The 11125-nt window shown below is 41.7% G+C and overlaps 1 pseudogene across 1 annotated transcript; it reads right to left on the reverse strand.

Annotated features, from left to right (window-relative positions):
- Positions 1-8220: 8220 nt before the first annotated feature.
- On the reverse strand, positions 8221-9252 carry LOC311173695 (glyceraldehyde-3-phosphate dehydrogenase-like; annotated as a pseudogene). The gene has a single exon. The product of its transcript is annotated as a glyceraldehyde-3-phosphate dehydrogenase-like (transcript).
- Positions 9253-11125: the final 1873 nt, after the last annotated feature.

The following is an 11125-nucleotide window of genomic DNA, read 5'->3' on the forward strand; positions in this document are numbered from 1 at the left end:
GTGGGGGGGCAAGTTTACTAAGCTTGTGAAGAAAAATTTTCCTTTCTCTCCCAAGACAGAATGCATATCCTAGGATGTCAGTTAAGAATTGATTTTCAGAAGGTTCTGCTTCTGCAGGAGGGTGGTATTTCCACAGCTTGAAAAGATAAAAATCTGAAAGCCTTTTATGTCTAAACAGAGGCGAGTCTAAATGGAACAACACCCACATTCCAAAGTTGTCCCTACTGTACTGAAATAGGACTGTAAACATATTATTAATGGATTTGATTGACAAACACTGTACAAAATATCCTCCCATTTGCATCATGCCATTTGTGTTTTAAAAGGATCCTAGCTAATATTTTTATAATTGCTGAATGGGGAACTGATTACAGAGTGCTCTGTTGATTCACCTAAGAACCCATAACTCAACAATGCTCAGTAGCACCACTGGAAAGGACACTGAACAGTTTAGTTAGCAATTCTTAACAGTTGTCAGGAAGGAAGGAAGTTAGATGTGATCATTTTTTTCCAAGATAGTCAGGTTGTCCAGGAAGACAGTGCTTGAAGTTATACAAATAAAAAAGTAAGCCACATCTGGAGCAATATATTTTATGAATTGTTATAAAAATCACTGTCTTCCAAGTTCTCATTTTTGATTTTTAAATTATGACAATTATATCTGGAAACTAGTATCTAGGATCATAATTGGTAGTGGGTTTTAGATTTCTGGTACTTTAGTTGTGTGATTTGGGGACAGTAATCCAATCTCTGAATGTCAGCTTTCCATCAGTAAACTGGGAACAATAGTAAGTTCTCTGTCTACTGACCAGTATTAGTTTTTCAGGGACTCAGGGTCAATTTTTCTGACCAAGAAAATGAATGAAAACTGCACTACTTTTCTACAATGTTCCACTCCTTTCCTTTTTTCTTTTTTCCTTCATTATTTGATCAAGGAAGACATTGGACAAAGGATGTTTCTAGGACATCTTGTCTTTGATAACAGGCACTCTGTGCGATAGGCAATGACACAGCACAGAGGTTTTCAGTTTTCAAGGCTCGTGGCATCCACCTGTGTATAGTATAAAAGACCAGTGCTCTAGTCCTGGAGCTATGGAGCCTGCTGTCACCTGTAAGTAGTATAAAGGCAAGCCGTCATATTTACTTTTCAGAGGTTATTATTATTTGTTACTTTGAGACAAAACATTCTTGTTTTGTGAATCTGCCATGGGGTTCCTATAATTTGCGACTGTGATTTTCATTGTTTAATTGATAATTCATAAAGGGAACCATAATGAGGTAGTCAAAATCCCTCAAGGAGAACAGAACACCAATCTCCATGGCAGGGACAGTGCCTGAGTTTTTGGGTGAACCCTGTTGTTATCATCCCTGTTAGCACTGGGAGGTGCCATTGCTGCGGTGCCAGTCTATAATACACTGGCAATTCAGAACTTTTTGTTACTCTTCCATCTTTCTGATCTTCCTCAGAATTCACATGTATGCATTGGAAGTAATTCTCTCTCTCTTTTTTAAAAGATTTATTTATTTATTTATTTATATAAGCACTGGGTACAGTCAGAAGCACGGGAGGGTGAGAGAATTCACCAGAGCCAAAGTGGGGAACAGAACAGCAGACTGACAAAATACAGTGCTGAGGGGAGCAGCGGGCACATCAGGAGAGGTCTGCGTGCCATGTGGGACCCTCGTCGGCAGCCAGGGATTGAACCGGCGCTGCAGAGGCTGCGGACAGCTTTGCAGCCCAGCGCTCAACTGCTGCACCAACAGGGGAGGCCCTTTTTATCTCAAATTTTAAGAATCAAAAAAATTTACCATTTCAAGGAAAAAATGCATTGTAGATTGGTCATTAGCGCTTGTTCTTCAATATATGAAGCTTTGGAAAATTCTCTAAGAGTTCTTTTTCTTTTGTGTTAGCATATTCTTTTATGTATTCAGTGCATTCTTTTATCTCTTTGAGTATATTAATAATTTAAATTTTTTACCTTTATTTTTTCTATAATGTCTGCATTTCATCAAAGTTATTTTTCTTGACTTATTTTGATCATTTCTTTTTAAATTGAAAGCAAGTTATCCTTAAGCTACTTACTTCAGCTCCCCTTTTCACTCTCCCCCCACCCACCATATTTTCTGTTATTGGAGTTCATGTTGGTTCTTTTTATTTTAATGTTTAGATCTTATTTTCAAAGTTTCTTTGTTGTACAAAAAGTAAAAATGCTGCTACAATCTCAGTGTAACTGGTAGCCACAGTTAGTTGATCACAGCTATCCACACAATAGCTAGAGTCTTAACTGAAAATCTAACAGCACTTACCATTTTATTGGAGTGAGGTCCCCAAACTTGGTGGTTGATTTCCAAGAGGGACTAAGTGGCAGGCGAAATCCAGCAAAACTATTCTTTTGCTTTTTGGGTGGATGGGTGTCCAGGGGTTTGTCTCACAACTGCCTTTATATTTTCCAGTAGCCACTAAGTTGGTATGAGCAGTCCAACCAACACTGAACAGTTGCTTTGATTTTTTTTAAAGATTTATTTATTTATTTATACAAGAACCAGGGTCTAGGCTAGATGCGCAGGAGGGTGAGAGGATTCACCAGAGACAGAATGGGGAACAGCACAGGCAGACTGATGAAATACACTGCTGAGGAGAGCAGCGGGCAGCAGGAGAGGTCTGCACGCCATGTGGGACCCTCGCCTGGTGGCCGGGGATCGAACTGGTGCTGCAGAGGCTGCGGGCAGCTTTGCAACCCAGTGCTCAACCGCTGCGCCACAGGGGAGGCCCACTTCTTTTGATTTTTAAATTTTATTTGGGTCTTAATCATCTTTTCATTTATCATTTGTTTTTCTCTTCCTCTTTTCACCTTTCCTGCTTTCTTGCTTCTCTGCATTCTTATCCTCATCATCTTCGTCAAACTCTCCATCCTATCTAAAATCTTTTTCCTCCTCACTGACTTCGTGTTTGTCCTCATCCCCTTCTATGTCTTCATCCACTTCATCATCAAACTCTGCATCCTCTTCATCTTCTTCTTTTCCTCCTCGCCTTCATATACGCTATCCTTGACTTTTGAATCACAGTCTTCTGTATCCTTTTGGTCACAGCCATCTAAGCAGGTGAGCCGAGGCAGGAACTTGAAGATACTCTCTCTTGGTACCCATTCAGGTTAGTAATCTCACAGTTAAACAGATCAGCCTTTTTAAGCATTCCAATCTTTTCGAATCTTCTGAGGTGCTGATATCTTTCAGCTTATTTCCACTTAAGTTTAGATATGTGAGATTTGGATGTTTTTCTGCTGACATGTTCAGAACTCCAGATTCTATTATCACTGTGATCAAGTCTTTTCAATTTAAGTATTTTGGGGAGAATTGAAACTTAAATAAAGCCTACATTTATTAAACTGAAGAACTCTAATCCACAAATTCATCTGCCAAACTCTTAATTCCCTGTCATTTTATTTGCCGTTGTACAGGACAAGTTCTAGAACAGTGGCTGCAGTCAGGGTCCTCAGCTCCAAGTTCCTTCTCTTCAAGTACATGGTACCCTTTTTCAAACTTAACTTTCCCCAGTAGAGGTAGAAGGGGCAGAGTTGACTTGGTCTGAGTAGTGAGGATTGTGACAAGGGTTCTGCTTGCCACAACATGGGCAGTGTGGTCCCAGACAGGCAAGTGGAGCCTCTGGAACAGAGAGGAACCATGGAGGGGGGGAAAGGGAGATGGAATGCAGTGTTGTTTTCAGTATTGCTGACTCGGGCTGCAGCCTCCTGCACTACCAGCTTCTAAGTGAGGTTTCTTTTATTTATTTATTTATTAAGATTTATTTATTTATACAAGAGCTGGGGTATAGTCCAGAAGTGTGGGAGGGTGAGAGAATTCACCAGAGACAGAGCGGGGAGCAGAACAGGCAGGCGGACTGAAGACACTGCTGAGGGGAGCAGCGGGCGAGGCAGGAGAGGTCTGTGGCACCATGTGGGTATCTCCCTGGCTGGCCAGGAATTGAATCGGTGCTGCAGAGGCTGCAGACAGCTTCACAGTGCTATGCTGAACCCGCTGCGCCACTGGGGAGGCCCTCTTTCTTTTTTTTTTTAATTCACATGTATTTGAATTGAATTTTTATATTGATTGCAAGGCAAGATTAGAGAAGATGAATGCCTTCAACTGTTGTTTCTCTGCAAAGCTCTTTATCAGTCCTCCAGTTATGAGTGTTAACTTGACTGGATTCTTGGTTGGAGATATATTCTATTCAACAGGTTGAACATGGCAAATTTCATGCCATCCCCTTTTGACTTGTAAAGTTTCTGCAGAGAAATTTGGTGACTGTCTTATGGAGGTTTCCTTTTTACAAGACTCTTTGGTTTTCTCTGGATGTTCTTTTTATTTTTAAGTTTTGCCATTTTAATAATGTGTCTTGGTGTGCATGTGTTTGTGTTTATTTTATTTAGAACTCTTTGTGCTTCAAAGATATAAATATCTATTTACTTCCTTAGTTTGGGAAGTTCTTAGCTGTTATTTCTTCAAATAGGATTTCTATCCCTTTCTCTCGTCTCCTTCTGAAACTCTTATGGGGCAAGTGTTGTTTTTCTTGATGCTATCTCATAACTATCTTATTTTGTCTTCATTTTTCTTATTTTTCCCCTTTTGTTGGTCTTTTGGATAATTTCCTTACCCTATCTTCTGTCTCATCATTGCTTTCCTCAACTTCATGGAGTCTACTGGGAAAATCCTTTATAGTATTTCTATTTTCAAATGTTGCATTCCTTCTATTTGGAGCTTTCTGATATTTTCTGTTTTTGTTGTATTTCTTGTTCATACATTATTCATCTAATTTTAATAAACACCATTAAGACTGTTGCACTAAAGACTTCTCCCTGTAGTTTGGTTGATTTTGCTTCATTAGGGATTTTCCCCAAAGTTTTTGTTGTAATCCTTTGATTGGGGTGAATTCCTCTGCTTCCTCATTCTGTTTGATGCTTTGTGATTTTTTAAAAAGATTTATTTATTTATTTATGCATACAAGAACTGGGGTACAGGCCAGAGGTGTGGGGGGTGGTGGTGAGAGGATTCACCAGAGACAAAGTGGGGAACAGAACAGGCAGACTGACTGAAATACACTGCAGAGGGGAGCAGTGGGTGAGTCAGGAGAGGTCTGCTGCACCATGTGGGTTGCTCCCTGGCCAAGGATAGAACTCATGCTGCAGTGGCTGCAGATAGTTTCACAGGTTGTGTCTTAACCCATTGCACCAACAGGGAGGTGCCCTGTGATTATTTTTATAGATTAATCTAGGCGGCTTTCTCAGTTCTGCTGTGACATTCTTGCTTTAGAATTCTAGGCCAGGGGTATTGGTCATGGTTGCTATGCTTTTTGTTGTTGTTTTGGTTGAAAACTCATCATAAATCAGGATGAATGAAATTGGAGAGTCTAAGAGCAGCCTACATGGGGTAGAGCAGATATGTGGGCAGTATGGAGGCTGCTACTATAGATTGCATAGGTCCATCAGCTCAGCTCCAGTCTACCAGTCAGTGTTCCCTTGGCATGCAGCACTTGTCTAGCTGTGGTACACAAGGAGCTAAGGGAAATCCCTAGAGTCTGGACAACAATAGAGAGGGTCCGCTTTGGGGCCACCAAACTAGCCACCTGCAACCCCCACTGTATCAACTCTGGGACTTCCCAGAGATTAGTGTTCTTATGGAGGCCAGGAGGTGGGGCTCACTTGTCTGCAGAAGGCTAGGAGTCAAGGAAAAGTCTAGGAGTCCATGTGGAAGAGAGGGGAGTGTCTTGGAATTGCCATATAGCCACCAGCAGCCCTAGCTGTATTGCTCAACTCCTGCTAGGCTGTCAGTATTCTATGTAGTAGGTAGTGCTTCCCTGTCTTTGGTAGGCTAGGAGAGCAAGGAAGCCCTGGAAGGCCAGGTGAGGGAGGTTAGGTGCTCTTTGGGATGCCCAGTTAGCTTCCAAAAGTCCCAGATAAAGGTTCATGCCTGCCCAGCCGCCAGTTTCCCTTTTAGTAGGTGGAGCCCACCTTGCTGTAGTAGGCCAGGAACTGAGAGCAAGGGCAGATTTCATAGCTGGTAGAGATTGAAGCTTGGCCACTGGGAACAAACATCCCTGCTAGGGTTGGGGAGAAGTTTCTGCCTCTGATTCTAGGCTGGGAGAGTTTATAAAGATTCAGAATTGAACATCCCCTCCAGTTTTAGCAGTGGGGGAGGGGAAGGATGGTCCTCCCCACCTCTGTGCAATAGTCCTAGAGAAATGTGTACCCCCAAATCCAGACTCACCTCTGTGAGCAGTGGTCCCTGCTCTGGCACGGCTGACAGTGGGGGCAGTGGAGGCTAGAGGTATGCACGCTGCCACTGCTGTGTTTGGTCCTCTGCCCTCCTTGCTGCTCTGCCAAGACCACAGGCTTTTTGATCACCACCTTCAGTAATGCAGGTGTGTGTGGGTAATCAGGTGTTCTCTGGTTGTAAGCTGATAAGAGAAGTATTGAAAAGTGAATTTTTAATTCTACTTAATTTAGTTAACTTAGTTTAAATAGCCATATGTGGCCAGTAACTACTGTATTATCCAGTTAAAATTACAAACCCTGTAAAAGCAGGGGTCATGCCTTGTCTAGTTAAGTTTAAATACATTGTAATATATATACTGATATTATACATGCTTTATAGTATATCGGATATCACAAATATGTTAGATATTATAATATCTGATTTTTACATGGTCTACCATATATATCTACATCTTGTGTCTGTGTATATTTATGACATAGTTTATGCACACATATATGTAAACAAATACAATATAAAACCAGGAAACTAGCATCTTGCTTAAATTTGGTAAGAGTTTTATCTTACGCATACTATTTAGAGTTGCCCACATTTCAAATATGTTTCTGATTTTTTCATGTGAAAATATAAAAAGCCCCTCCAAGAATAGGACGCCAGTATAGGAATGAAACTTCCTCTCTTGCTTAAAGGGCTGTGTTTTCCTATGCAAATGTAGCAAAGCCTAGAAATTAGCAATGACTGCTAAATTAACACACTTGAAGAGCTTGGCTGGTTCTAATAGGCAGTCAAATGGTCTTGTTACATTGTAATGGTGCCAAGCTAATTGAAGTGATTACTGTTGCTCATGAGCAGCCTTTTTGAAGTAGAAGTCTTTTAAATTATCCATAGACGTTAAATGTCAGACACTATTGTGTAATTATACTTTGTAAATGCTGAATGTCATAAGGCATCACAGGTAATTGAGGTTTACAGAGAAGAGCTTTTTCTAAACCTAATTGGGCATCAACTCTTTGTCACTTTTTCTAAATCTAATTGGGCATCAACTTTTTGTGCCAGGGGACACTCCAGTACCTCACAGTCTCCCTTTCTTCCGCACCTTCTCCCACCGGTCTTACTCCTGGGGCCCCACATGTCACGATGATTCCAAATCATTGAGCTTATAAACCTCTGTGTCTGTATCATCCACCGGAATCTTCAGGGGCTGCCTCACTGCTTTGGGATATCACAGGCTGAGGCTGTCTGGGAAGCCAGGTGTGGCTATCTGATGGCAGAGGAGGATCATCTGAATGAAATACTAAGTCCTTTAAAATCTCAGCGTGATCCCAGAATATTCTGCATGTTCTGGGGTTTTGATCTTTGTTGTTGTGTGTGAGTTATTTTGCAATGTATCTTTCCATGATATTAGAAACGGAGGTTTACATGGCCTTAAAGAAGCCATCCACATTTTGTACTATTTTATCGATCAGGTCCTATTAGAACACACATTAGGATTCTAATCATTATTATTTTATTAATGAAGTTCCATTGTTTTACATTCTTGTGAATATTTTAACAATGCAGCATTTCTCCCCTCAGAGCCCTCCCTCCAGAGTCCTCCACGATCAATCGTCTATTGTGCTCCCTCCTCCTCACCCTCCTTTTCCCCTCCCCTCTTGGATGCCTCAAATCTATAGTCAGCTGTCAAGTGTTGCTTTAAAGTTGGTCGTTGTCTAAACCTTTGTTTGGTTTCTCTCTAACCCACATGTAAGTGACACTATCCAGCATTTACCTTTCTCCTACTGGCTTATTTAGCTTAGTATAATCCCTTCCAGCTCCATCCATGTTGCAATATTTTCTTCTTCCTCTTTGGCTGGGTACAGTGTACTTTACTGGTGGTATATGACAAAGCAGTGTTCCCTCAAGCCTCTCTCCTTCTCCAGGGGTGGGATGGAACTGTGACAGGTCAGGAGATCCTCAGTGTGGATGAGGGGGGAAAGGACTCCCCAGCAGCTGAGGGCACCACTCTTCCTCTTGTGCTCTCCCTGGGGCTGGTGATTCAGGGGACTCTTCCTCCTTGGAGGTCATGTGGACCATGAGGTCTACAATCCTGTTGCCAAATTCATTGACATACCAGGAAATGAGCTTGACAAAGTGGTCATTGAGGGCAATGCCACCCTCAGCAAAGACGAAGGTTGGCAACTTTGTTAAAATCACAGGAGATAACCTTGTCCTCAGTGTAGCCAGATGTCCTTGAAGGGGCCCTGTGACACCTGCTTTACCATTTTCTTGATGTCATTGTGTTTGGTAGCTTTCTTCAGGCAATAGGTCAGATCCACAACCAACATGTTGGGGATGGGGATACAGAAAATCATGTCACTAGCTTCCATTCACCTCAGGGATGACCTTGCTCACAGCCTTGGCAGTGCTGGTAGAAGAGGGAATGATGTTCTGGGCATGTCCTCAATCATCAGTCCATAGCTTCCCAGAGGAGCACCCAAGGTCTTCTGGATGGCAGTGATGGCATGGATTGTGATCACGAGCCCCTTCATGTTACCAAAATTGTCATGGATAAATTTGGCCAGGGGGGCAAGCAGTTAGTGGTGCAGGAGACTTTGCTAACTTTCTTGAGGGAATTGTTGGATTTCTCATGGTTCTCGCCCATCACAAACATGGGGCAGAGATGATGACTTGGCCCCACCCTCAAGTGAATCCTGGCTTTCTCCAGCAGCCTCTACAACATATTCAGCACCAGCATCACCCCATTTGATGTTGGCAGGATCTGGCTCCTGGAAGATGGAAATGGACTGTCCATTGATAACAAGCTTCCTGGTCTTAGCCTTGACTATGTCGTTGAACTTGCCATGGGTGGATTCATACTGGAACATGTAGGCCCCATAGTTGAGGTCAATGGAGGGAACATTGACGCCAACAATATCTACTTTGTCAGAATTAAAATCAGCCCAGGCATCCAGTCTGGTCAAATCCATTCATTCCGACCTTCACCATGGTATCTGAGTGACGTGTGGCACTGCACTAGAAGAAATTGCTCTTTATTGAACCAGGAGGACCAGTGAGCCCATGTTGGCAAATTTTTAAGATCTTTTTTTTTATTTATACAAGAACTGGGGTACAGGCCAGATGTGTGGGAGTGTGAGAGGATCACCAGAGACAGAGTGGGGAGCAGGACAGGCAGACTGACTGAAATACACTGCTGAGGGGAGCAGTGGGCAAGACAGGAGAGGTCTGCCACGCCATGTGGGTACCTTCCCAGCCGGCTGGGATTGAACCCGCACTGCAGAGGCTGCAGACAGCTTCACGCACTGCGCTCAACCGCCTGTGCCACCAGGGAGGCCCCATGTTGGCAAATTTTAAAGAAATCTTAGAAAGCAGTTTTCTTCTTTGGTTTTATAACAGCAATGTTAAGTATAAAAACACAAAACAAAAACCTTTGGAATCTTTCAGTATATTACCTGTGCCAAACACTGAGAGTGACCAAACAGACAAATTGAACTTAATTATACAGACATCAAGATATCTTGCTATTGGTTGTGAATCCTCCAGCTTGGCACACCGGGATATAGTCTTGAGTTCTGACATAGTGGCTGGCAGGAAATATACAAAGAGGCATTTTTATTGCATATTTCTTAATATGTGTGTTCATTTGGTCATCCAATTTTATTAAATAAAACTGTTATTATCTCACTGTGATTTCACGACAGGGTGCTCATTGTGGCTTTCAGTAGATAGCTATTTATGAAAGTTCTGGCTTATTTGTAAAGCTATCTTTGTGCCTTTTAAAAGCATTCATTATTCTCTATGATAAATTGAGTTCTGATTAAAGTGTTTTCTGCCCCAGACAAGGAGTCTGCATGGGAGAAATGTCAGGACTCAGAGAAAAAAGTAGGTGGGTATTTTCAGCACTGAAAAAACAGGATAATGTCAGTAATATGGGATACAGTCTACTGAGTATGTTCCAGAGAGCTGTCTGATTTCTGAAGATGGGTGCAGAGATGTTCACATCAATACTCTGAATGGTCAGGCCTATTACCAGCTTCAAAGATGCATTCTTATTCATTGATTGTGATGTTTTTCATTGTGATATTGAAAAGGCAAATTAAATGCTTTTTATTCATTGCAAGTAGTGTACAGATACTTGTCAGGAATAACACTAGGCGGTAAGTGTAGTTTTTCTAGCATCACTTTTTGAAGGTAGCTTTTATGATGTGCTTGTTGAGAAGAATCAGGTTCAAGGATATTATTAAAGTTGTTAAAAGTTTAAAGCAGTAACATGCAAGGTGCCACACAAAATGTTGAATTAGACATGGTTTTTGCACAAATGAGCTTATACCTCCCATTTCATTTTGCTTTTTATTTTTGAACAAATTACATCCCTCTTAATAAAGTTCTTACCTCTGTGGTAGAAATTGTACCTTTCTTATCAGTGTGTCATTGCATCAGGTAAAACAGGATGGCTTAAACTGGGGAGAGCATTGTTATTGATGTGATACTGATGACTAAAATATGTAGGGAGTCACAGTTAGCCAGTTTTGAAGAATTTATTCAGTTATTTTATAGTTTTCTAGGAATCCTTAAATGCAAGCAACATTTAAGAGGGACTCATTTTTATGGATAGGTTTTCAATAGAAGCTCTGCTGGACAGTAGCCACATAGCTGAGGATTAAGGCAACCTTTCAGGGAAGTGATCACCAATGGCAATGGCTGCTCTTCATGATCCAAGGGCAGGCTATTCTGCCTGGCTTCTGGTGCTGTGGTCTTGGTCATTAAAGCAGCGCATCATTATTTTCAGCTCTTTGCCCTCAAAGTGGCCCAAGTGGGCTTGTATTTCCTTGTGATTTGACTTGGGATCATGTCACCAATT

The sequence above is a fragment of the Talpa europaea genome (genome assembly GCF_964194135.1).
Source record: "Talpa europaea genome assembly, chromosome: 7".
Lineage (NCBI taxonomy): Eukaryota > Metazoa > Chordata > Mammalia > Eulipotyphla > Talpidae > Talpa > Talpa europaea.